Source organism: Patagioenas fasciata, chromosome 1 (genome assembly GCF_037038585.1).
Source record: "Patagioenas fasciata isolate bPatFas1 chromosome 1, bPatFas1.hap1, whole genome shotgun sequence".
Classification (NCBI taxonomy): Eukaryota; Metazoa; Chordata; class Aves; order Columbiformes; family Columbidae; genus Patagioenas; species Patagioenas fasciata.
This window is the reverse complement of record NC_092520.1, coordinates 74,796,000-74,823,386: the sequence shown is the minus strand read 5'-3', so window position 1 is coordinate 74,823,386 and position 27,387 is coordinate 74,796,000. Positions and strand designations below refer to the sequence as shown.

General features: G+C 40.9%; 1 protein-coding gene across 6 annotated transcripts in view; it reads left to right on the top strand.

Annotated features, from left to right (window-relative positions):
• The window catches only part of ZBTB20 (zinc finger and BTB domain containing 20), a 490,245-nt gene that overhangs the window by 429,532 nt on the left and 33,326 nt on the right, over positions 1–27,387 (top strand). For all 6 annotated transcript variants that reach the window (XM_071809214.1, XM_065849469.2, XM_071809203.1 and 3 more), the window contains one exon: positions 26,002–26,098. The gene's annotated coding sequence lies outside the window, so the exon portion shown is untranslated. The remainder of the gene's footprint in view (positions 1–26,001; positions 26,099–27,387) is intronic.

Below are 27,387 nucleotides of genomic sequence, written 5' to 3'. Positions count from 1 at the left end.
TTTGTCATAACAAATAAGAGCTAAAGGTGCGCACATGAATTACAGTCTGGATACTGTGGTGGGATGGGACGTTGATGGTGCCAGGAGGAACAGCAGGAAAAAGATGTACAGCATATTTCAAAAAGATGGAGCCAGTTTGAAATTGCTATTTCTCTGCAACCACGAACCACCCTTAAATGAAACTCTTACCACTGGAAGGGGTGGGGCATGGAGTTTGAAATGATTACTGCTTGATAACTCATTAAACTGTTTGTAAATTTTTGTATAAGTGTAACATGTTGCCATCATGAAATATACTGCTTTGAAATTGGTTCCATCTTTTCAAAACACTCTGTATATTAGAGGGCATTACAAGTTATATATCTGAAAGTGGAAAATAAGGGGCAGGCTAAGGGAGTGACTAAAACTTAGTAAAGAAAGACCAAATAAGGCAGATAAAGGGAGAGGCAGAAAGAAAAATGTGGAAAAGGGAGGATCACAATGGAACGAATAGGTCTAATTGGCACTGCATCCTTTCATGAGACTTTCTATCGGAAAGAGGTAGATAGGATCTTTGAAACCTTCAGAAGAGATTAAAAACACAATTTGCATTGAAAGAAGGTTATAGTTGTATAGACACACTGAGCTGGTCTTAAAAATGCTTCTCTGCATTCATAGCAGCATACAGTAACATTAGCATGAGCTGCGTGACTTACAAATCAAAGTTAGCATGGACCCCAAACACTTCATTAAACAGTATACTATCCAATGTCAGTGTGTACCAAGAGGTTGAGTATTTTTTCTCAGAAGCATGTATGGATGCCTGTATGTGTTCCCTACATGCTATAGATAATTTACATAGATGAAGTTGCCTCAAATTGCCCATTCTAAGATGCTGAATCATTTGCCAATTACTTTGCAGTGTTCATGCCATGGAAACTCTGTTCTGAACACATACATGCTGTATTCTTGTCTTGAATTTTACCACAGAATTGCATCTGTGCCATTCATGGAGATGTAAAACAAAAATACTAATGCATTCTTTGAAGAAATGGTGATATAAAAGTCTTTTTTGGGGCAGGCAAGGGGTTGGATGTGAATGAACGGGCCTATAACTTCCACAAGTAAAATGCTTACAAGACAAGTGGCAGATGGAACCAGCTCAGCTCCCACTTCACTGAAAGGTTCATTAGACCTGAAAAGTAGCGTCTGATCAGACACTTCTCTAGAGCCCCCTAACCTGTCAACAGGAATAGCAAAATCTTTAAAGTGACAGCAGAGTTTTGCGCTGTATATTGCATTTAGCAAGTACCATAACCATTGCTTCTTGTGCATGAATCCCATGCCAAGTGGATCACTTGAGGCTTTAGGTTAGTGAGATATTTCTTTTTCATTTTATACAGATATTGATAATTGCATATGGTAATAAGCAGTGAAGCATGGGGGCTTTTTTAATGTCCTAAAGACTGCAGTGGACCCTCAGGCTGAAACCTCTTGCTCCAAGTTTCAAAGGACAATGAAATGCAATAACAATTACACTCCTCAGAAATAGATGGTTTATTGTGTATAGCCAGGGCAGATGTTCACTTAGCTGTAACTGAGCTGCTAAAACAAAAACTGTGTTTACCTGCTGCTGCCCAGCAGGTCTGAAGTCTAACAGATCCGTGAGCTGCAATGCGAGAGGAGCCATGTGCATGCTTTAGGTTTAATGGCACACCTCATGATGGGCCATGAAATACTGCTCTGGGAGGTGAAGAGAAGGTGAAAATACACTCCGCTCATCAAAAAAGCATCTCTGGAGCATGAAATACCCTTTGGATGGGAAAAAGTGCATCGGAAGAGTGTCAAAAGGAGAATTACAAGGGTCAATAAAGACCCTGCCAGATTTAACAGAACATTAATTCAACATGCTAGGCTTTAAAACCAAGCTTTCCTTTAACTGATTTTGTGGGAATGTTAGTGAAGAATCTAAATTGGAGCCCAGCTGATGAATCTGGGCGTCTCTGACACGATTAATTTTTGTAAATGTAAATAGTAAAAGGACTGTTCAGTAAAGCTAACCTGTTATATTTTGCTTTAAAATAGGCCTTTTTAGAACCAGTTGCTTTTCTAACATATAACACATGGGTTTCCATTAGCATCATCAGGATGACTTCATGCATATCCTGGGGCAAGTTTTGGCCCCAAATGCTCTATAATTAAGTTCTAGTGGCTCACATGGTAAGCTTGTGTTTTGGATAACTTACTTAAGGCTGTTAGCATTTAAATGGCCACAACTTGGACTTTAATGTTAATGCCCCATTAATCCCTCCACTCTGGGAGTAAGGTTTTCCTGCTTTAACATCTGTTGCACCAGCAGTAGGTGCACCTACACCGACGGTATACAGAAGGTCAGATACACGGGGAAAGGTGTGCAGATCTCTACTAAAGGGACCGTTCCAGCAGGACCATAGTTTGCATGGGTTAGAGCTGAAAAAAGCATCTTTATGTACCCTAGCCAGCCAGGCCTGATAATGGCTAAAGAGTTTCTTGAAATGTCCTAGCCTCCCATGTGGATCCACCAGCATCTCTAATTTTAGCAGGAGCTGAATCAGACATAAATTAGAGATTAGGTATTCTAGTACCTAACACTTCATGAGCCAGGAGAAAAAAGTCCTAATGCACTTTTTGGATGTTAAGATACTTCTATGTGGAAATTATGACCTACTTGCATTTGACTGGTTTTTGTTGCTCTGGTCTCAGAAATCTTAGAAGACTTGTCAGGGATGTAGAAGTATTCTGAATATAGAAGCATGGTGGTGTTTACGTTAGTGTAACAAGATCTTTCTCGTTGTGGATCTTACTATGATTATCTCTGTGGGGGACGGTTTGAAAACTTTAGCTCATATACAGATCAAGTTCTTGCTTGCGTAGTATTTTTTCTCCCAAGGACTTTAATATATTTGCACTCTCTGAATGACAACAACTTCCAGGTCGTTCTCAAGCATAAACTGGGAGATGCTTTCTGACCTTTGAGGAGCTTTATTGGTCTGGGTCTCTTTCTTAACAGCTGAATTATTTTGATCGGCTCAGCTGTTGGTTCTCTTGCATGCCTTGTCTCACTGGTTACCACATTCATGTACCCTTCCACAGATGAAGTCAAGATTGTTATATTTTGGGGGGTGAGCCCTATTTATTTTCTCAGGCTTTGGGGATGAGGGAGAGTGTGTGAGAGAACTGAGTGGGAGGCTATGTAAACTGAGAAAATGAGGGCCAAGCTTGTTTCCATGAGCTGAGAGACCTTTTTTAATGTTGGTATAAGGCAAAGTCAGACTAGTCTTTGTATGTGATTTTAAATGTCAGTTTACGTATACACATCAAACTTCTAGGTGTGCTCATTTTATAAATCTTAGCAAATTTTAAAAATCCCTTTATGCTTAAAGAGAGTTGTCCTAAGTATTGTCAAAATGATAAAAATCACACCATTTTAGGCAGTTTGAGTTGCTAGTGACTGCAAGGCTGTGCTTGGTGTTTAGAAAAGCTATCAGCTGTCAGTCACATCAGCAGTACCCATAAAGTTAGGACTGCTGGTTTGGACAGGCTGAAGGTAATTAGAGCATGCTGTCTACAAGGACTTACAGTATAACTTTAAATTTAGCTGGCACTTGGGGGAGTGAGCAGCATTGTATTTCCTCCTCATATTTAAAGTTATCCTAGCCAGAATGACTGTCAGAAGTGTTTTGTCTGTCAGCTGCTTGGAAGATCCTCTGTGACACACATGGGGTTTTAGGATACGGGGCCTGTAGAAGCTGAGGTAAGCAATGAAACACTACACGGATCTTGTAAGTGTAGAGGTCAAGTTATCAATGTGCATCAGCTGGATACAAGATATGCAGCCTCAAGCCACCTTTGTCACTGGACTCCACAGCACCAAGCAGACACACTGTGGGCTTGTCTTCTGTCGGACTCAGCAGGGATTCCTTTCTGTTCTTTTGAAAGAAGCTATATTTGGCTCTGCAGATGCACAGGTACATACAATCAGTTAGCAAGGAACTGCAGAAAGCTAATAAGGTGCACAGGCTGTGATTTGTCAATATATAGGCTTCAGGAACCAAACCAGTTGAACGTATTTCCCTCTTTGGCTGCTCAGAGTTGCCAACATGTTGCACAACTGCCCCACTCGTGCCAGCACAGCTGTTTGTAAAGTCAGGTGATGAACGGAGACAGCCAATCTTCCTTTAAATCATGGATTTTTGTGAGGACCACGGAGTAACTTTTTGCAGTGGTCTGGGGAGTAATGGGAATACCTCATCTGATTTTGCTTCTGAGATCACTGTTTCATTGGACCTTCAGCCTCAGGGCATGATTTGCAAAGTAATCAGTACTGCATTTGTGTTTGCCATTTTGTGCAGGAAGCACCATTGCTGGTACAAAGAGCTCCGCTTCTCCAAAAAATGTATTTTAATGCTGAATTGGAAGTTGTACTCCCAAAGGTAAAGCAAAGGGAAAGAGTCTTCTAGATGTCACACTGGACCAGTAAAGAAGGTTATCAGAAGAATAACTCAGAGGCAAAGATAAACTTTGTCTAAAGTCACCTGAAACTTCCTGAGGTGTTTTTCCTCCACATCATGGAAGGATCCCCACAGGCAGCAGAACTGTACTCACAAGACCAAAGACTGAGCTAGCAGTGTCAGGAAGGTGCTGCATTGTCAGGGCCACATGGCATCACGAAATCTGAAGTAGCCCCTCCGATGTAAGGCCACAGGGCAGTTAAATCAGTTACTATGTCTGGTCCAAAGAGGGTTGTATTTTTTCCCCCAGTTCCAAAAAATTTAAAAAGACTAACAGATGCCACTCACATGAATATAACACTAACCTATTTTTTCCATTTGATAACACCACTGTTGTAAATAAAGAGTTTGTCCTTGCTGAAAAACAAGTTGATTCCTCTGTCTCTACCTTCCCTTTGCTTCTCACCTGTAAGCTCTCTACTTTCCAGTTTAAAAAGCTGAGGATTATTTCCAGTGCAAGCTGAAATTAGTCAGGATCTGATTTGCTTTATGTAATAACCTTTCTGTCTCAGGTTTAGCTGGTGGTTTTCCTGTCTACACACCCTGCTGCTGGAGGGGTTACAAATGGGAAGTGACAGTAGCTTTTTATCTGATCATGTCCAGACTCCAGCGTTCCCTCCCCTGCGATCCCCTGCATGGCTCTGTGGTACATTTTGTCTGTTTATGCAGCTTTTTGCAGTGTTTTAATACTCAAATAAGGGGAGTATTATTTTTACTTTTATAGGCTTATATCCATGGTTCAATAGTATGGAAGACTGCAAGGCTCACTCTGTCATCATTGACTTTCTCTGGGTGCTTTATAGAGAGAATCTAGCTCCCTTTTTTGCACAGTCAGGTTTCTGGATTTATGATGCAAGTATTTAAAATTTCTGTAGACTAGCTGGCCAATTCATGCTTTAGGAGGTCACATATCCTTTAAAGTCATTTCACCGACTCCATTGTCATGTCTTGTTGCCTGATCGATACATGCTGCTCTCTTTTTATGCAATGGATTATCCTCTCTGCTGTGTGGCTGTTCCACATAGTGTCATCTGATGCTAAAAGAGCCTTTTCCTCAACTCACTAGGGTTTGCTCCTTGCTGTTTTACTCCTTTCTTCAAATAAAACTCTGTCTAATTCACAGAATTATCCAGTGAATATGAATTTAGTCTCCTTTTGGTTAATCATCATCTAACCTGCCAAAGTGTGTTTCATGGGTTTCCATATTTTTATGGATGTTTTTTAGGCCAGAAAAACACAGTGTACCTTGGAGTCATCAAGCTGGAAAAACAATCAAGACCTGCTCAGCCCATGTCCCCAGGGCCAATGAAGGATGGTTTGTGCATCACAGGTCTAGTGTTTTGTCTAGGGTAGTTCTAAATACACAGTCAACTACTCTTGAGGCTTATACTATTTGCTCCCTGGAATTTCAACTTTATGTTACTGGTCCTTAGTTAATCCTAACACCATTTCATTATTAGTTACCATCTCTTCTTTCTCTTTTTCTTGTTTTCTTGGTGGAATTTTTTGTTTCTTTGTTTGTTTTTGTTGGGGTTTTTTTGTTTGGTGGTTGTTGTTTGATTGGTTTGGTTTGGTTTGTTTTTTTGGCATTTGCACCTTTCCATTATATTCGGCAGATATGGCTCTTCGTTTATTTACCTAACAGCTCAGTCTTTCCACCACCCTGGTCATTTATGTTGCTTTTCTCTGAACTCTCTCCAATCAGTCTGATGAGGTGGTGCCCAGAAACAAATGTCACATTCCAGGTGATTTCACCTCAGAGCAGAGACAGAGAGACTATTGCTGTATCTTGCTGTTATGTGATGTGATTACTTAGCTTTTAGTGGTGCTGATTTGTCTTGACTTGTCTCTCTGTGTGTGTTCGGTCTAGACTGTGGCCATCATCTGTGGCTCTTGTAAGAGCCTCTTTAGCAGCCTGCAGGCCTGTTCCATTGATCTGAATTCATTCATTTTCCTTTTAGGCTCCTTCAAGCCCATTGCTCCCTCTTTAGCCTAAAGTGTAGGTGGCACAGAACTCAGTATAATCCTCTCATGGTACATGTGTTTTTGGTACTGCAGTTAATAGTTCAGGTTTTTGGAGCCAATCCTGTGGGCTGACATTTTGAAGCTACTTGCTCCAATGTGTAGCAAATACCGACGCTCACCTTCAGCTACCTAAGTCCATCCAAGTCTTCTTTGAAAATGTTAGGCTAAGTGAATCGTATTTTCCTGTAATGAGTCTTCATGAGACTAGGTTTTAAAGTAACATGCACCTGCAGCAAAATCCAGTCTGGGCACTCTTCTCCCCGGTCTTTGGGTGACTTGAACCCAGATGTTTTACCTTTTGATGTTTATCCATGCAACAATATAAAAAGAACCAAAAAGAAATACTATGTTGAGATGCCTTGGAATTTTTGAAGGTATTTGTATTCCAGTAAGAATTTTGCTCTAGCCCTTACTGTCAACAGAATTGACATCAGGTTAAAGCAAAACAAATAATCTGAGCAGCTTCTTAAAATGCATGAAATGTAAAAGGACAGACTTCGTTTATCTCCACAGTGCTCACCACCAGGTAAACCTGTTTTGTCCATGTGGCAATAAGATACTTGGATCACTGTTACGCTTGCAATCATTGTTTTTCTCATTCTTATGTTCTCATGTTGTTTGTTCCTTAAATATTTACTCCTGGCATGCATATATGGAGACATAAAAAAATCTCATACATTTCCATATGTCCCGAAATGCCTTGGGTTCATGCTTAGCTCCAGTGTGAAAACCCTTGGGTAAGCTGTGCTGCTGTGACCTTTGTGCTAATTGCAGCTCAGTATTGAAAAGACAGAATTCATGTCCTTGTTAGTGAAGCCTGTTCAGGATAAGATAAGAAAAAGATACATACCTTTCCTCTATCCATCTGCTAACTTTGATAGTACAAGATAAGAAAAATATGCAGAATACAGTGGAAGGCACCATATGCTGCGAACAAGCAGCTATAAATATATTTGCGCTGAAATGTATATTGAGTTCTGTCCATCGTATAGATGAGTGTGGTTGTGATAGTCCTTTTGAATTGGTAGCATATCACTGCTTGGGTTTGGGGGTAGATTATATTCTTAATCTGTAAAGTAACTCACATTTAGGCAGTTCCCTCTCTTGAGTTCTTTCTTTAGGACTAACTCCAACGAGAGACAAGAGTTGTGACAATGGGATGTGCTACCAAAACACTGATGAACAGATTTGATTCTGCAGGTCTGACTTATGGCAGCTTGGAATCTTCTGTTTTCCATTCACATCTAAGTAAAATGGTTTGGAAAAGTTGTATCAAATCAAAATAATGTTGTTTTGTTTTTATAATTCTCTTAACTTTAGTGTTCTCATTTTGGATCTGTCTTTCTTCCTAAGTTAGGTTATGGATTTAGTCTATCAAGGGCTATTCCACCATATCTACTATTACAATACTCAAAAGCTTTAGAAACCCAGGTCCATTTTAAACACAAACAAGGCAGGCTGATGCCTATGGTTGGGGACTGGTGGAATAGAGAGACTGAATGTTTGGTCCCCAAAGTCTTATAGCAACAGTTGTGGCATCTTGCCCGAACTGCTATGGGCAAGAGGCTGTGCATGTAGCCAGCTGTCCAAGTAGTCAGAACTTCTCCTCATCTCTCTTTCTACCAGGCCAGTAGCACGGGAAGGGGTACATGCTTATGCTGTTGCAGCATTGCAGTCCAGTGGGGAGCAAGGCTTAGCAAGTGCACAGCAAAGCCAGGGCTCCCTGGAAGCTTTAAGCTTCCTTTGGAAATAAAATTCAAAAGAGGAAGTGATTTGTTCCTCTCCTGTGATATCCAGGAGATGGTAAAATTGAAGAATCTCTTTTTCAAGTGTTTCCCAAATCTTCAAATTCCTTTTTCTCTTTCCTTCCATATAACACTTTCTACATAAAGGCCTCAAAGTGTTTTCTCAGCTCCCATGAATTAGCTTTATAAAATGTCTGTGAAGTTGATCTGTTATTATCTTGATTGGCCTTACAGAGAAGCTGAAGCACAAAGCACTGAAATATCTTTCTCAAGGCCAAGCATAGATTCCCCAGAAGCAGTGTAACTAGGACCCAGATTTCCTGATTTCCTAGTGCTGTTCTTTAAAATAAATAAAATTCGCTTTTGACTTCTGAAGATGCTCTTTGATGGTGGTGATGGCAGTGTAGCAAGCCTTGTTTCATATTTGTAAAATTTTTCTTTTCTCTTTTGATCTCACATCCTTTAAACTTCATTATTATTATTATTATTATTGATGCCAGCTCTAATGTATTTCTATTTTTATTTTGGCAGCCATGAGTTTTCCATCAAATGGGTAGAACTGTCACTTACTAAACTTCTTCATAGTATTAAAATTGATGAGATTGAGTCAAGACTGCTTTTACTCTTTTTTATTTTAACTTTTTTTTTTCCTTTTAATAAAGGCAAATCAAACTGCAATGTTCCACATTTACACCTGTACCGTCTTTCACTTCGTATAATCTGATTGATGGCTCTGTTTCGTACTACTCCTTTTCTATTATCACGCGTATCCATTTGTAGTAAAATACCCAGCTATCTTCACTGTTGTATTTTCATACTCCAGTCGAAAAGCTCATTGCCTCTGAGGCACCAAGTGCAAACCTTTTCTTTTTCCATGCTTTCCAGGAGACTTGTGTGGCAGCTCAGTCCTGCTGCAGACTAAAACCTTTGCCTCTCTTTTCCTTACTCATGCCATGAAGTCATAGCTGTTTGTGATACCACAATGGCTGCTATGGGAAATCATGCAGTATGTGAAGGAGAAGATTATAACTAGGTTAACAAAGCTGTGGCAGGACTGGAATGATAAAGGTGTTTATCATACCATAAAGCAGCTCAGCAATTAGAAATTTAAACACAGAAGTTTCCTGGTTTTTGAGGGAGAGCTGGAATTTTATCTGCTTTTCTCTCTTGTGCTTCATCAAGGAAGTTTACATTTATAAAGCAAGAAGAATTGATACTGCACTTTGTTTTTCACACAGTAAGAGGGAAGGGGAAAATGTGCAGGCAGGCTAGGTCTATAACATTGATTTGTAACCAACAAAGGAAATGTCTACTTATGAGACACAAATCAATGTAACCAGACTGTGAAAGTGCAAACAGAGATGTGAGAAAATTATTTGATCGTTAGTCTTCCTTTGGAAAAGACAGAGGGCCAAATTCTGCTCCTGTTTATGAAGATGCAACTTCCACGAAAACCAGAGGAGACTTGCTGGTGTAACAAGGAACAAAATTTCATATGGTGTCCTTTGGATGGCTGGAGGTGTAAGGTATTGGAGTCAGCAAGCAAGCTAGGTGGCAAAGGAGGCAGAGAAAGGATGCTGTAGCAAAGAGGATATGAAACAGGTTTTGCTATTAATGAATTGTAGGTTCAGAAAACTTATTGATGTTCCTTCCTATGCAGAAGCGACCTGTGTGAACTGTGCACCTGCTTAATTCAGCTGAAAAGTAAACCCGTTTTCATTAACCTGAGACACTGTTGCCACAGGCTGAGGTGTTTTCCTGGAAGTGGGCTGGTCTCCTGAGAATAATATAGTCCTGCCAATTCTAGACTACAGGTTCCACTTTCTAGGAAAAATCCATGTGGAAATGGACCCCTTTATTCTTACATGGGTAGTCTTTGCAAGGACAGTCTGCTTCTCAGGTGGGTGGGAGTATGTCTGCCCCAGAACTGTTTGCACCCCCAGATTTACCCTCTAGATTGGTAGAATTGGTTGTTTCCATGAAAACTCTCTGGGGCAAATGGTTTCTGAAGCTGTGGTTTGATGGCATGGTGGATCTGGGTCATAATACCCTATCAAAAACACTGTAGCCATATAACACCAAGTGTTGATCCAGGATGAATTCACATACTAGTTTGAATGTTTTCAGAATGAATGAATTAACTTCATATGGCAGGTTTTATGCCAGATCAGATATCACCTGTCTGCGCCACTCTGACTTCAGGCTAGATTATATATCGTCTGTTCTCTTGCAGCAACACAAACTCTTGCTAATTTGATAGCAACATGATCATGTGCTTGTGCCCAAACCAGGTTGGATCTATACTACTGAGTGATCCCATGGTAGTGATTGTGGACTGATAGCCTGAGTCTGTTCATTAGCAGGGAAACTCATCTTGACTTTAGTGTCAAAAATCCACCAAGAAGAGGCAAACTACCTTCCTGTAGCTAGGCTCCCTGCTTCGGTCTAGATTTCCATTGCCCTTTGCCTTCACTGGTTCCCTGCATTTGCACGGGTACTCGGCTTTCCCCATATGTCTCCATGCAATTCCATTAGTGCAGTCACTGGAAAGAGAAAGAGGTCAACACATACATACATACATACATACACAGTTTTAAAAGCTTGGGACCCATTTGGAGAGATAGATATTTTCATTCTGGTTAAACTATTCTAATTCCTGTGGATATTGTTTTATTTATGCCACAATACAAGATTAAATCAGGCCATGGCTTCCCAACAGGCAAACAAAGCGAGTCTAAACAAATGATATTTTTAAAAGCTTTTGGGATAAGAATAATTTTGAATCTAAAATGCATTAAAGTGACATTAAATAACAACAAAAAGCTTACATTCACTACAAGTTAAACTCCCGTGTACAGAAGGAGATGCCACAAGTTCTGTCATTTTACTTTGTAATCTGAAGAAAGTCCTGGTTTTGATTTTTCTGTCTTCTGAACTGCACTCGGCCTTTCGAGATGGAGGCAAAACTCTCCCTGGCACTTGCCCCCAACTCCCACATATAGCGAATATTTCCCCTTGGGTGCTCTTTGTGTCGTGATATCTTAAAACAAGCATCTTTCTGTCAGGCATTGCACTTATATAATACATGTTGTCATCTGGAGTGAGGCACAGTTGTGCACATTTAGCTGGTTTACTTGGTAATGCGTCATTACAAGTGACCGAAAACATGGTACAGGAAGTTGTTTCTGTCCCTTTTTTCATTGCTTATGCAACTCCCAAGCAGAAAATGTTCTTGAGAGCAGATGGTACAGAACAGTCAATTGCAAACTCCCATTTTCCAGATGCATAGATGTTTCATGTCTACTTGAAGCCAGTTCAGATGGCTTTGTAAACCTGAGTCCAACTTTTGTTTAACCCTTTAGGAGGCCACCAGTGAAAGTGTTTCCTGCAGGAGTTTCAATCCTAATAAAAATAGTCTGAATGCAGAAGATCTATTGTGTTCTCAGATGCTTAACCAGAGTCTGGGACATAGTGTTATGATCAGCGATTAAAATATGAACACTGTTTTTCTAGAAGGAATGTTGCAAGTTCAGCAATTGATGCGTGATCTGTGGTTTCCATTAGTTTCTCTCTGTCTTTCGAATTTCTAAACAGTATGTTGTAACACAGAGTAGTCACTATCTGAATTCTTACTGCTTGACAAGGGGATTACTAGATACTGAAGGCAAATTAATTTGACTTCCTACAGAAAAGGTAAGAACTTCTTACCCTAGGGCAGTAACACAGTCAGCTCATCATGACTGCATGATACTGATAAACTACAGTTTACAACTCAGCAGGTTTCGTGTTTGATTTTTTTTTTCACTTGCTTGGGTGTTTGGACTTTTCACAGTAGGCTTGTTGCTGCTGAACCATAGGTTTTTATTTGATAACAAATAAAATTATCAGTCCATTTTTTTTCCCCTGTTGCACCCACAGAAATCTGTCTGAGATTGTATGAGTATTACGGACTTAGTGGAGGACGTCTGTGAAAACCAGTCTGCAGTTGTTGGCCAGACCAGTCAATTTGTGAATTCAAACACAATTTGGGTTTAGTTCAGTTCTGACTTTACTGTAAGGTGATTTATGGATCCAGGAACTCATAATAAGCAAGATGCTTCATCTGATAATAACAATAACAAATTGTCAGTTATTGCCCATAGATACTGAGATACTGACTGGTTATGCGGTATGCCTTGGTCAGATGTAGCCATTAGAACCAGAATCTGACATCTGATCCACTAAGGTTTATTGTGTTCAAGTACTTCCAGTGAACTGTCAAGAAAGATTATCTGAACTGATAAAGATAATAGATTTAGAAATAAAAACTGAAGAACGTTTTTTTATTACGTCATCAGTTAAGTTTTTAACTGTTTATTACATTCCCACAATGCGAATAGATGAACCTAAACTGAACTCTCAGAACTGAACAAATCCAGAAGTCAAATTGACTTTCCAAATCCATGGCTCAAATCCACCTCTTAAACTGAGAGAATATAGACGTTTGGAAAGGATGAAGTCTGGCTCTTAATTTGGTAATAACTAGATTTGGTAATCCAAGTATAGATGCCCAGGTAGGCTGATTGATGGTAAGAGAGGTCAGAAGGAACTGGTTTATTTGGAAACCCTTGTTGAACAGTCTACAACCACTCTGTTTGTGAACAGGCTCCCCAGGGAATTGGTCAGGGCACCAAGCCTGGCAGTTCAAGGAGCATCTGGACAACAATCTTAGTCAAGTGATTTAGTTTCAGGTAGGCTTGTGAGGAGCAGCAAGTTGGGCTTGATAATCCTTATAGATCCCATCCAACTTGAGATATTCTATGGTTCTATGATTCTCTCCCTTTGAAGAGTCTTGTGTTTGTTATTAACCAGAATCACAATACTAAAGTTGATGGACCTGATAGCATGTTTCTCTACAGCAAATTTTTGTCCCATTTGGCAAGAGGACAGGCAGTTCAGCATCTCACGGAACAGCAGCAACATTAGCAGCAAGGCTTTCTTCCTGGACCTACTGAATAAAAGTTCACAATTTTTATGACACCATAGTAATCTTCAGAAACTCCTTCTTCCTGTGGACCACTCATGGGTTGCAATATGAATAATATTTTCAATTTACAAAGTTTAATTTTAAGATCTCAGTATTGATCTGCAGCATTATATCTATTAGCCTTGCAGTAATGAAGGACCTGCATATTGCCCTTTACTTTTCCAAGGGGGCAGCTGAGGGGTGGCAAAAATAGGTGTTCGTCAAAACTGTGAGAAGTACCGACTTTGTCAAAATGTCGTACTTCTCTGCGAGACAGAAGGAGAGTTCACGTCTAGAAAGAGTCAAGCATTCAGGTCAGGATCCAACCATGGTCTTTGCCATTCAATGCTCTCTCAAAACCAAACAGTGAGGTCGGGTTTTCTTTTTGCTCCCTCTTGCTGCTTGGGCTGTGAAGCAAATTGCATGTACCAGCCTGGTTTCTCAAGGCAATAAGTGGAAAATGGCATTTTAAAATAATAGTTGCCAGGTCCTACAGCTCAGAACTGTCATATTGAATGTTAAAAGCTCACTCCTTCCCAGAAGTGAGGTGTAAAAAGTAATATGAATATGTGTGTGTGTGTGTTGTGTGCATGTGTCTGGGTCTGGGACACAGACAGATTCCCTACCTGGAAATGCCTCGCTATTATTAGACATGCAGTTACCAGGGGTTATGTAAGACAATCGAAGCTCTGTTTTTTAACAGAGACATGATTCATGCTATGTGTAGTAACAGTAACCACCTCCAAACGAGACAGAAAGCAGACACAGACAAAAGCCTGAAGAAATCAATGCTGGCTGAACTCAGCCATCCTCCTGATACCTGCTGCCTCTCAAACATCAGCGGCGTTAGCAGCAGCGGAGGTTAATGCTAATTCTGAAGACTTCTGGAGTTACTGAGCCAGTGCATCTACACCGGCAGCATTTGCAGGGAGCAGCTGAGGCTGCAGGAGCTGTGAGGTGGGACAGCGCTGGGCACGCTTTGCCGTGTTCACAGCAATGTCTCTGGTGTTCTGCAGGAGGCTGAGGGAGCTGTGAGCAGAACTAGCACTCCTACTCTATTTTCTCAGTTACTCCTGCTGGCAAAGACTGGAACCAAAACAACTTTTGGCTCCTCTGCAGTTAGCACTTGTACAGTCATTTTTATAGTAATGTGGAGGGAGAGTCAAGACCTGGAATAGCTTTGAACTTCTGCCAGCAGTCTTCATTAGAGCAAATTGTGAGATCTGATTGAACTAGAATAGCTCTGGGCTCCCCTACAGCTAAGATTCCTGATCTGTCTCCTATGGTCCTTCTTGCTGGTCATTCCAGAGATCAGAATATCTGCAAGCGCCTTCATAATTTTGGTCATCTGGGCCATTTTCTTCTAAAAAATGTTGTTGGGAGATACCAGGAGTAAGGTAGCTGCCAGATTGTCTGCGATCAAAGATCAAATCTCCTCTTTGCAGAATTTCTTTCCTGATAGGAAAAGGAGTTATGTTCAAAATACCAAAGTGAACACCAGTGGGGTGCTCATTTACAGAGTGCCACCTTCCAGAAATAAAAGGTGGGGAAGTTGTTATCGGGTCCCATCAAGTCGCTGATATTCCTTACCATGTCTCCTCTTGGAAGACAGTGGATCTCCTGTAAAATTTCATTTCAGTGTCATCTAAACCGTTCTGCATAGTAACTTCTGCTGTCAAGTAAGAAGATGCTGAAGACTTGGAAATGGTCTTTTTAGCACTCAGGAGACAGCCCTCCTACGTTAGCAGAACTTCAACAATAACAGAGCCAACTGCTTCATTTTCACTCAAGAAAGTTTTGAAATGACCAGAGAAGTAGCCTCTGAGAGCCACAGAAGAGAGCTGAATACTGAATTCAAATAAATCTCCAGAGTTTATCATCTGTTAATACTGGAGTGAGAATAACAATGTTATTTTCCTTAATGCATCATGCTGTATATACTGTACAGAGTAGAAATCACTTCAGCTACTATTAATGTTAGTAATCATTCTCCATCAGATACACTGCATACAGTTTTAGGAGGAAAGTGAAAAATAGCTGGATTGCATTCAGAGATTGCTTGGTTCCACGCTCAGGATCAGAGCATCCCCACACATAGGCAGTCAAGGAAGGGAGCCAGGAGGCCTGCGTGGTTGAATAGGGATCTTTTGGGTATGCTCAAGCAGAAGAGGAGAGTTACAGGTCATGGAAGCAGGGGCTGGCCACTTGGGAGGAATATAAGGCTGCTGTTAGAGGATGTAGAAAGGCAGCTAGGATAGCCAAGGCCTCCTTAGAATTACAGCTGGCGAGAGGGGTCAAGGACAGCAAATACATAGCAGATAAAACTAATACCAGAGGCAGTGTAGGCCCACTGATGAATGGGGTGGGTGCCCTGGTGGCAGAAGATACAGAGAAGGCAGAATTACTGAATGCCTTCTTTGTCTCTGTCTACTCTGCCGGAGGCTGTCCTGGGCAGCCCTGTACCCCTGAGACCCCAGATGAAGCCAGGTCAATGGAGGAGTTTGCTTTAGTCGATGAGGACTGGGTTAGGGAGCAATTAAATAGTCTGGACATCCATAAATCCATGGGTCCAGATGGGATGCATCCGCGGGTGCTGAGGGAGCTGGCTGAAGTCATTGCTAGACCGCTCTCCATCATTTTTGCCAAGTCTTGGGAAACGGGAGAGGTGCCCGAGGATTGGAGGAAAGCAAATGTCACTCCAGTCTTCAAAAAGGGCAAGAAGGAGGACCCGGGTAATTATAGACCGGTCAGCGTCACCTCTGTCCCTGGGAAAGTAATAGAACAGCTTATCCTTGGTGCCATCTCAAGGCATATCAGGGATAAGAGGGTCATTAGGGGCAGTCAGCATGGCTTTACCAAGGGTAAGTCATGCTTGACCAACCTCATAGCCTTTTATGAGAATGTAACAAGGTGGATGGATGATGGCAGGGCGGTGGATGTGGTCCACCTTGACTTCAGTAAAGCCTTTGACAGAGTCTCCCACAGCATCCTCACAGCTAAGTTGAGGAGGTGTGGTCTAGACAACAGAGTAGTGAGGTGGGTTGCAAACTGGCTTAAGGAGAGAAGCCAGAGAGTGGTAGTCAATGGTGCGGAGTCCAGTTGGAGGCCAGTATCTAGTGGAGTGCCTCAGGGGTCAGTACTGGGGCCAATATTATTCAATATATTCATTAACGATTTGGATGAGGAAATTGAGTGTACTATCAGCAAGTTTGCTGATGACACTAAGCTGGGAGGAGTGGCTGACATGCCAGAAGGCTGTGCTGCCATCCAGCGGGACTTGGACAGGCTGGAGAGTTGGGCGGGGAATAACCTGATGAAATTTAACAAGGGAAAGTGTAGAGTCCTGCATCTGTGCAGGAACAACCCCAGGTTCCAGTATAGGTTGGGAAATTACATATTAGAGGGCAGTGTAGGGGAAAGGGACCTGGAGGTCCTGGTGCACAGCAGGATGACCATGAGCCAGCACTGTGCCCTTGTGGCCAGGAAGGCCAATGGCATCCTTGGGTGTATTAGAAGGGGGGTGGTTAGTAGATTGAGAGAGGTTCTCCTTCCCCTCTACTCCGCCCTGATGAGACTCCATCTAGAATATTGTGTCCAGTTCTGGGCCCCTCAGTTCCAGAAGGACAGGGAACTGCTGGAGAGAGTCCAGTGTAGGGCAACAAAGATGATTAAGGGAGTGGAGCATCTCCCTTATGAGGAAATGCTGAGGAAGCTCGGTCTCTTTAGTTTGGAGAAGAGGAGACTGAGGGGTGACCTTATTCATGTTTATAAATATATAAAGGGTGAGTGCCATGAGGATGGAGCCAGGCTCTTCTCGGTGGCAAACAATGATAGGACAAGGGGTAATGGGATCAAGCTGGAACACAAGAGGTTCCCCTTAAATTTGAGAAAAAACTTCTCAGTGAGGGTGAGAGAGCACTGGAACAGGCTGCCCAGGGAGGTTGTGGAGTCTCCTTCTCTGGAGACATTCAAAACCTGCCTGGACATGTTCCTGTGTGACCTCACCTAGGCGCTCCTGCTCTGGCAGGGGGATTGGACTAGATGATCTTTTGAGGTCCCTTCCAATCCCAAACATACTGTGATACTGTGATAACTCAGAGTGCCTTAAAAAATGACATTGCAGTCATGTCTTGACTCTGTGCTTTCCTGGCACAGTGTATTTAAAACCCAGGTCTGAATAATGTAGCTGATACTGACTTCTCTACATTTCAGGCACACTTAAGAAAGATCCTGTTTTGATGCAGATGATAGATAACTTTAAAAAGCAAATAATTATCACAAATATACATCACACCTCAGGACACATTGCTGTCGATGACTTGACATTTCAAATGATGAGTTTCACAAATGTGCATAACTATCAGATTTGATTAACAATATTTTAGAATAATTCACGTGCTCATCTAGAACTTTTTTTCGTTGTATTTTGGCACTGAAGCATGAAACAGGAAATCTACAGTGGATTTCTCTTTGCTTGTAAGGAAGCAAACGCTTTGATCAGTTCTACGTACTCAAGGCTGTAGTCAGTTATTCCTCAATGGATAATGAAACCAGAGCCCAGAGTGACTCTGTTTCTCTGTGGAACCTGTGTGATATTTTATATATAGTTTTTGACATAAATCAAACAAGCTTTCATTTGTACAGTTTGAGGCCAGAGGCAGCAAGCACATGGGAAGAATGGCATGGGAAAACATGTTCATGGTGCTTTTTACCTCATTTTTTCACTGTGTTGGTTACTGGCTCTTTAATGATTGACTTGCAAGGGAAATCTTCAGAGACAGGAGACAGTCATCCAAAACAAAGAAAAATATTCAAAATCATTTGAGTGTTTTTTTCTGACTGTCAGTAACATCATTGTTTAGCTCAGCATTCAGGCAGTGATGTTATGAATCTTAAAACTTAAGAAACAGATTCCTTGTCTCAGATCTTGCCCCTCAGAAAGCATGCAAACATGATTTTTAATATAAATCTTCCTCTAATAAAGGCAGGTAGAAATCTTGCAGATTTCTTCCTTTTCTTATAAAACAAGTCACATAACTAAAGCTCAGTAAGAGCGAAGAATTCCATCAAGATGATGCTAAGATTTTTTTGGGGAAAGAGTGTTGAATTTTTCTGTTTATCTATTTGATAACTTGGCTCTTGGTGCTTGAGAAAACCGGATATATGAATAAAGGTTTCATTTCCTAGTTTTCCTTGAGGGGGGTGGTTCTGTGACAAATAGATCAAATCCACTGAAGTTTAGAGCTGGTGATAATCCATTGTCCTACGTGGAATTATACTTTAAATGAATGTAAACAGTTGCTCATAGTTTCTGCGAGCAACAAGGCATGAAAAAACAGGATTTCATGACTTGGGTCGGTTGCCATTTTGTATCATCTTCCATAGTCATGACAGTGCACTTCAGGCTTGTGATTGAGATCAGCTTTCAGTATGAGAAGGTACAAATTTGGTGGCCGGATGCTGCTGCATCAAGTGCCATACCATAGTGACCAGGAGGGAAGGGCATATGGCAGAACCAGTGCCAATTGCATAAATCGTCATTAAATTGTGTTAATTGTTGAAATTACACAGTCCCTGCATCTAGGTAAAAACACCAGTTTGCAAACCTGGTTGCTGAACCATGGAGATCTGTTCTTTGAGGACATACGGTACTTTCTTCGATTCGCCAAAACCTATGGGGCTAAGGGTTTCAGAGTTTATGCCAAAGTATTTGCAAGGACAGCATTCAGTGAAATCAAAGCAATGTGTAGGGGAGGAGGAAAAAAACTCAGCTCATTCTCTTCTTATGCTTTCATTGTTTTTGTTCTTCCTGAAAAAATAATGTCCTTTCAGATTTCGTTTGACATCTCCATGATGTTGAACAGATTCGGAGAAATCACCAATATTTTGACAGGGTTCCTTGGCAATGAAATGTTCATGAAGCTCATCTGTCATGAGCTAATCTGGCTCATCTAGCCAAAGCAGTAGCTTAGGCGGATATATTACTGTAACAATTTAATTTCTACACATTTACTTCGTCTCTGGTGATTGCAGTGATGGCAACTCATATTTCAGTTGCAGAAACATTGGTAGTAATTGCAGCACAACTATGCCTTTGGTTTTGTGAGAACCTTGCTTAAGGCAGCAAGGCAGTGTAATGTTCACAGAATTACAGAATCACAGAATGTTAGGGATTGTAAGGGACCTCAAAAGATCATCTAGTCCAATCCCCCCACAGGAGCAGGAACACCGAGATGAGGTTACACAGGAATGTGTCCAGGCGGGTTTTGAATGTCTCCAGAGAAGCAGACTCCACAGCCTCCCTGGGCAGCCTGTTCCAGTGTTCTGTTACCCTTGCGGTCACGAAGTTTCTTCTCATATTTAAGTGGAACCTCCTGTGTTCCAGTTTGTATCCATTGCCCCTTGTCCTATCATTTGTTGTCACTGAGAAGAGCCTGGCTCCATCCTTGTGACACTCACCCTTTACGTATTTTTAAACATGAATGAGGTCACCCCTCAGTCTCCTCTTCTCCAAGCTAAAGAGACCCAGCTCCCTCAACCTTTCCTCACAAGGGAGGTGCTCCACTCCCTTAATCATCTTCGTTGCTCCGCGGTGGACTCTCTCCAGCAGTTCCTTGTCCTTCTGGAACTGAGAGGCCCAGAATTGGACACAATATTCCAGATGTTGTCCAAGTGCCGCCTCCTTGGTAACAAGGCAATACTCTGATTGTGCTGGACATCTTCAGTGTGCATGGCTTCAAAGCCTTAACCTCTTGCCTTGTTCCCTTCTTACCAACCTCTTGAATTTCATTCAGTAATGCTGATCTTCGTAGCTTAAAGCATCAGCACATGAATGCCTGAGGCTGTATATACTCTCAAACTGCTTCTATTAATACTAATTAATACTATTAATACTAGAAAAATAGCACTCAAGACTTCACAATGCTCACAGTATACAAGCACTACCCACAAATCAGTCTGTTCCCTGGAAAGCTTATGTAGGTGCGTTTCCACTGAGTACAGATGATTTACTCTGTATTTGAAACCAGCATCAATAAAATCATGACTTTATATATTTGCCTCTGTTACACCCCACTTCAGTGACTTGCTTTGAGAAGTATGTGGTTTCATTCAACATTCAGCCATGATTATGAAGGCTTCATAGTAGGAATATAGAGAATTCTGTGTTGTTATAGCCAGTGATATTTTGCCAGAATAAGATAATTTGAAAATAGTAATTGTGTATATAACCATACAGACATACATATATATGGTTACCATATATGTATATGTCTATCTATATGTATAATACTGTTTCTTCTCTTTACCTCTGTGAAAAGATAACCCATGGTCTGACACTCTGTCATGGTTCAGACTGGCATCATAGATTTTTGTATTCATTTGAATATCTAGCTGAATGTTACACCAGGGCTTTTGGTGATCTGCTTCTGCTCTGATAAAGCATACCAACTAGTGACATTTAGCTGCCTCTTCCAGGTACCAGTTATCTTCATAATTTCAAATCAGGTGTGCGAAGTCCAAACAGATGCTTAACATGGCCTAACATTGCTTTACTCTGCTCTACCCAAAGCAGGGTGCAGCCAAGAGACCAGCCTACAACTCTGCTTGCCACCGTCTAACCCGTTTATCTGCAAATGTGGGGTTTATACACCCAACACACTAAGCATGATGAGATCTTCATTAATCGAAAATATGCAGCACCCCAATTTATATCTTAAATGAGAGACAACTTTTCCAAAAGTTCAGGAGTGAGGCCTTGTAGCACTGCTCAGGGCATGGGGAGTGGAAAGGAAAATCAGTAGAAGAAGAGTTATCCTTTTGGACCTTAGCTCTCAGGTGGGGTTAGCTGTTGCACTCAGAATACTATTTCCAAATAGAAGTATCAGAAGAATCAACAGGTGAAAGTGAGACCTAGAAAATGCCCATTCCAAGTGCCAAATTCAAACTTAGGAAAGTAAGTGCAGCTCAAGGAAAGTGAAATTTTATAGTATCAGATGAAAGGCAGTGAATGAAGGGGAAAAGGAACATACAGGCAGGTAATAGAGGGTTTGTGAGGCAAGAAGTGAGAAGATAATGTAGACTTCACTACAAACTACATTGCTATTCCAGATTTCAGTTAAATACCCCTGGGACTTCAGGGCAAGATTTTTTTCTCTAGTACTTTTGCAAAGATGTTCTTGTGGGAAATTGGCCTTTACCAGGCTAGAGCAGTCCAGCCTCTTTAAACAGTCTTTCTGCAAATGTCTAATCCATTAACAAATTAATTTCTGAATTTCAGGCCCAATTACTGATAGTGGACATACAGTGTTCCCAGTAGAATACAGAAATGAGCAGTTTCCTCTCCTAGATGAAGCCCTGACCATTGTGAAAAATTCATGCTATGGCCTTCTGATAGCATGTCCTGTGCTGCTAAGTTTTTATGTTTTCTCTGGCACAAGTTCTGGTCTCTGTTGGAAAGGTGTTTTTATATCACAGTCCATCTTGATCTCTAAGACAGTGTGGTTGGATATCTGCCCATAGGTAGCCAACAGCCTAACCTTCTTCATGTAATATAAATGCCGCAGTCTACCCTAGTCAGAGGGTGTACCTTCTTTTGTAAAAGAAACAGTAAAATACATCTGGAATAACCCACTTCACGCAGCAAGTTGACTCTCAAATCACATTTGCTGATGGCTAACACTGCTTCTCTTCTTCTTCTTGTTGCTGCTTTAAGAATTTAACCCAAAATGCTACTCCTGGAGAAGTGACCGAAAAAGAATTACATTTAGCCTACACAGCTCAGTCTGAAAATATATCATGATTGTGAAAGTGTCCTTTAAACCCAACCCCACCTTACTCAAGAGACCTGCACAATACATTGATTAAGATCAGATGTGCTAACTTCTGTGGCACTAGCAAGTTCTTATTTTCCGTTGCCTCATGATAGACAGCACTGCGGCAGCACAGCAAATAAGAATAATCAGAAATAAGCTCACAAGAAGCTCTTCTTTTAATTTTTTCATTATTAGGGATCAGACGAAAGGCAGAAGGAAGAAGATTTCTGAAGAGATCAGGGAAAAGAGTATTGCAAGGATAAAATAAATAGCAATTAACTAAAAAATTGAGTCCCCTCAATCAGGAGTAACTAAGAGAAAGTACCACAAGTCTATGGTACCAGGTCTAAAGCAAAGAGAAAGACATATTCTGCTGGTTGTCTCTTGCTGGTCAGACATATTAATGCCCCTAACAAACAAGGAACATGGAAGGTGTTTGATGGTATCTCTGAGCAGAAAGAAGTACAGCCAGGGGGAAGAGATAGAAATGTCCTGTGAGGAACCAGCATATAAAACAGAAATTTCAGGACCAAGTACCAGCAGGAAATTGATGTTTATAATATTTAAGTAATCAGTAAAGGAAATATTGTGATGGGGTGTTGTGTAAAGAGCAGAGTCAGACCAATGCATGCCTATGTGTGTTTTAGCTAATGTGATATGACAGACCACATCAGATCAGTGGTGCTGATTAATGAACAGCTCTGGAAAGGTAGCTAACGAGAGATGAAAGGGTCAAGACAGAAATTCCAGGAGGGAGGAGAAGGAGGATCAGTGCATCAGAATATGGAGGTATGGTCCTGAAGCCCATTAATCATTGCATTATTATGTAAAGTACTGCATTTTCTCCTGACTTTATGCCCACTGCAACTCCACCGTGATACTGTAAAATCCACTAATTGAAGAAACTTCTAAAACCAAAATTTCTGGTTTTAAAAGCAAGCATCACCTTTATTGATGAGCCAGCACACCCACAGGGATCATTCCGCCTAGTGGGGGAACTAGTAAATTAGTAAATGCCTAAAATCTATGACCCTTATTCATATAGACTTCTTTTATTACTAATTGCTGATTTTAGGTATCACTGAAGCCTTTATAGAACTGACCTAAAGTGTACCTCTTAAATCATAATCTGTCATATATCACTGCTATCAGAAAACAGACCTTCCTTAATAAAAACAGTAACAGGATTATTGTTTCTTACACCCTCTAAATTACCAGATAAAGCTTGAGAAGAGCAAGGTGGAATAAAAGTGAGCATATATAAAATGCCCAAGTTACTATCATTAGTGGAAATATTTAAGTAATAAGAGCCTGCCTTTCTGGAATGCGTTCATGCAGAAAGTTTATCCCCAAAATCTTACTTAAGCACACAGTACCTCGTGGAGCAGAAATGTTAATGCTTTCCTTTTCTGGGTAGAGAAGCCCAGGTAGAGAGGGGAGAAGTGACTTCACCCAGTGTCACATATCCCATTCCTCTGTTGTCCTGCTTGTCTCTCTTTTCTCCCAACCTTCCTCTGGACAAAAATCCTTTTCCTCTATTTTTTCCCTAGCTAGATTAAGACTTCTAGAAAAATTTGGAGGTGTTGCCTTCTCTGTTGCACTCCCCATGTCTTCTGAAGCACCATCAGCTTTGTTGATTTTAGGTATTTAAAATGTACCTATCAGCTGATGATGATCTCAGTGTTCTGTGCTCATCACACTGGAGGAAAAGAGATGTATCTTCCCAGGCCATAGCAAAAATTATGGAGAAAAAATAAGATCTTTTAAGTGTTGCCTTTCATGGAGATTTTAATGCCCAGATTTTGTAGAAGACTTTGCACAGCCCCCTCTCTAACAACTTCTCTGTCTGACCCTTGATGTGAAGCCAGATTGAGGCAGTGCTACGTTAGAGAGGCACTTGGATTGAGATACCAGAGATTGGAAGAGCAATAATAACACAAAAACTGAGGTGACAAAATATGCAGGATTAGTACATTTAGTTCTTAGGCTTCTCTTTCATGAAATTAGGAGTGAAGTGAGCAAGTGCTGCCGAAGTAAAGACTAAAGACCTGATCCCGTGATTTTTCTGCTTCTAGTACAAGTTAAAAATGCACGTTAACTGAAATACTGGGCACTCTTTAAGGCACATGGGATTTATGCTTTAAAAAGGTGAGCAGTAGCCAGATAAAAGACAGATTGATGTGTGCGAAGTGGATATAAGAAGCAAGGTCAGCATTAACAGAATGGATGGGATGTATATGGAAGTGGGAAGGAGAGCTTGAAAGTAAGCCATGCTGAGTGTTAGCAAGGACTTAAATCTACAGAATCCTTAGGTGTTATTGCACCTTTGAAATTCAACCCTTGGTAGTGGTCAAAGGTGCCTCTGTTTTATGTAATTCTTTTGAGCTAACCCAATGCTGGCATATGGTCCATCTCCCAAGCCCTGGTGAAACTCAGAGGTTCAGGCTGAGTTGAGGATTATTTTTTCATATTTAAATTCACTCAATCTGCAATTCAAAGCAGACTTCAAGAGGGGAGAACCCGCAAAAACTGGAATCAAATAAAATATTTGCTCGAGCCTCTGTGAAGTGTAGCTGCCAGATTTCACGTAGCCTGTTGAAATCAATATGTAGCATATATCCCACTCACCAATGAACGTCATCATTACAAAATGTGTAAATTGAACATAAAACCAAATGTATATTTTGTGAAGTACATTATTACAGTGTCATCTAAAATCCTTCATTTTGTCTGCTGGCAATCATTCCAGTGTTCCTGCTGCACAAACAGTGGGGTTTTTTTATTGTGTTGCATTTACAGACATAAATTCCGACTTGCAGAGTGACATTAACTACCTGTGAAATAACAATTACATCTCTTATCATTTTTTGTTCACCTTCTTGATTTCTTTGATAAGGCAAATACTTGCTTTGCTTGTCTGATCAGAGTAGGCAAAATCATTTTTTCATGGAAATAGCACCATTGGCTTCACTGTGGGTAGGACTGAATATGCTGATGTCCCAGGAGTTCTTTGCATAAGTGAAGCGAGCAGGACTTAATCCTGTCCCTGGATGTTAGCTTCAGACATACATCCAACATCCACAACGAGCCACCCAAAGATCATAAGAAGTTAGCAAAGGAGCAGTTCTGTTAGTCTAGAGAGGGATGCAAGTCCCCCAAAAATGTAAATACTCCCAAAAAGTTAGGTCTGGGTGGTGAAATCACCCTCTAATAAATATTGGAGCTGAGGTTTTTTCTTTGGATCCCTTTCTGTATTAGTCCATTGGGTCCAACTTTCTCTTTAGCTCTGCTGAGCTGAATCTTCCCTGAAAGGCTGACGATAAGTTATTTGACTGGTCTCACTGCAGTAGACCTGGTGGCTAATGGGAGATAAGTGGGGTTTGTGCTTTGATAAGAACTGTTATTTTTGTGATGTAAAGATGGCGAAAGAAGTGGAGGAGGATTTTTCCTTCCTTTTGCTGCCTTTCAGTCCTGAGGAAGTGTTTGTTGCTGCTCTGAACAGGACTAGCCTTGTTGTTCTGATGAGAAGCACTCGAGTGCCAAGTTTGTGCTAGCTCTCCATCACTGCTCCGTGCTCATGCCATTAGAGTGAGCAACTTCTCAGAATGAATCCTACTGATAGCGCTTTGTTGCCTAATCCTCCCTCTCCTCCTCACTTCACCAGAAGAGGTTGCATGGGGAGACTGGGGTAACTGGGGACTGACTCTGTTGTTGTTTGCAGCCAATGCTAGAGGGATTGAAGTGGGAAGAATTTGGCCCTACCAGGCTGCAGCCAGCTGTACTGACAGTGGAGAATGCCAGTTAGCATCCAACAAGTTTTCTTGCTCTCAGTAAATTATTATTATTTCCCCCTGACCTTTCCTTTTTGGTTCTTTCTGGTACAGACACAGCCTCTCTCTGTTCCCTGCCCCAATGAACGTCTGCACTAGGTCCAAGGCTTGGAGTAATTTACCTGAAGAGTGATACCATTTGGAAACCACTGTAAGTATATTTTATCTCTTATAAAAGACTTCTTGTTTCAGCAAAAAAAAAAAAAAAAGAGACATATTCAAAAAACAAAAACAAACTGCAGCACCTGTGAGCATTACAGATGAGGGTAAGCTAACTTTTGCTTTTGAAATTTGCAAGAAACTGTGTGGGCAAAACAAATGTCAATAAAAAACTGTTAAATATTTAAGTCATATCCTCACAGCACAGTTCAGCAATGGCTGGTTTGATCTACTTGTATCTTTTAGTTTGGCAGGTTCTCCCTCCTTACTGCTCTAGTTCATGCTGTTCTACTTGGTTCATCCATGTTTGACTTCAGACTGTTTATCTTCTTTTTTATTCATATGACTTTTTAATGAGATACCTTTCCTCTCATTGGTGTTTCATGAAATACAGATTGAATTTACTGCAACTCCTTAAAGATTTACGTTGATTTTTTCCAGGCCTTGAGTAATTTAAGATTTGAGCTGGTGTTTCTTAAGGCCATTGCAGTTTGGTAAATTTGGCTGGATTACATACGTGAAGTTGCCTGAGAGAATTTTGACTTTGTGTTGTGGTTTTATTATGCTTTGAAATTATCAATTGTATGTTATTTGCACAGTTTTGCCCCTGTAGAGCTCATAGTTTTTATCTGTTCTTATCAATTCTCAGTGCTTGCCAGTATTGTCACAGTGTTGCTGTAGCTGAGATGCTCTAAGGTTGTAAGTCAGGCAAGCTTTGTAGGCAGGACCTAACTTTCATGAGACTTGTGGTTTAGATGGAAATAACTGACAAATTTGGGGGCATATAAGCCCCACTTCAGGTCTGAAACAGATCCAGCAAATTTCAATCTTAGTTTAACTTAATCTCTGAGTTTAACTTAATTATGTTAATCAGTCTTCTGTGAGGAATTTTGGAGTTTATTTTACTTTTTCTGCATTGATTAAGTTTTCCAAGCTTTTATTGCACAAGAACATTGGGCCTCTCTTGTTAGTTCTCTGTGCCTCCCATTCTTGCTCTTCAGTGTTCTGCTGGGATTTCTCTTTCATATTACATTTTACGGCGGTGTTTTCAGGAGTTTGTGTTTTCCATTGTATGACACAAACTTGCAATCAGAGATTTTAAACAAACTGCCAGTCATGTAGCTGTGACAGCATGAAGATCAATGTGGCTGCAAAATCATCAGAGAAGCTGTGTGAATATTCAGGCAGTCAGCCTGTGCAGGACTTTTAACTACTGAAGCAACACTTCTGGCACAAAACCTGGGATGGCTCGATTGGTTTAAAGCAAGCTCATCTTGGAAA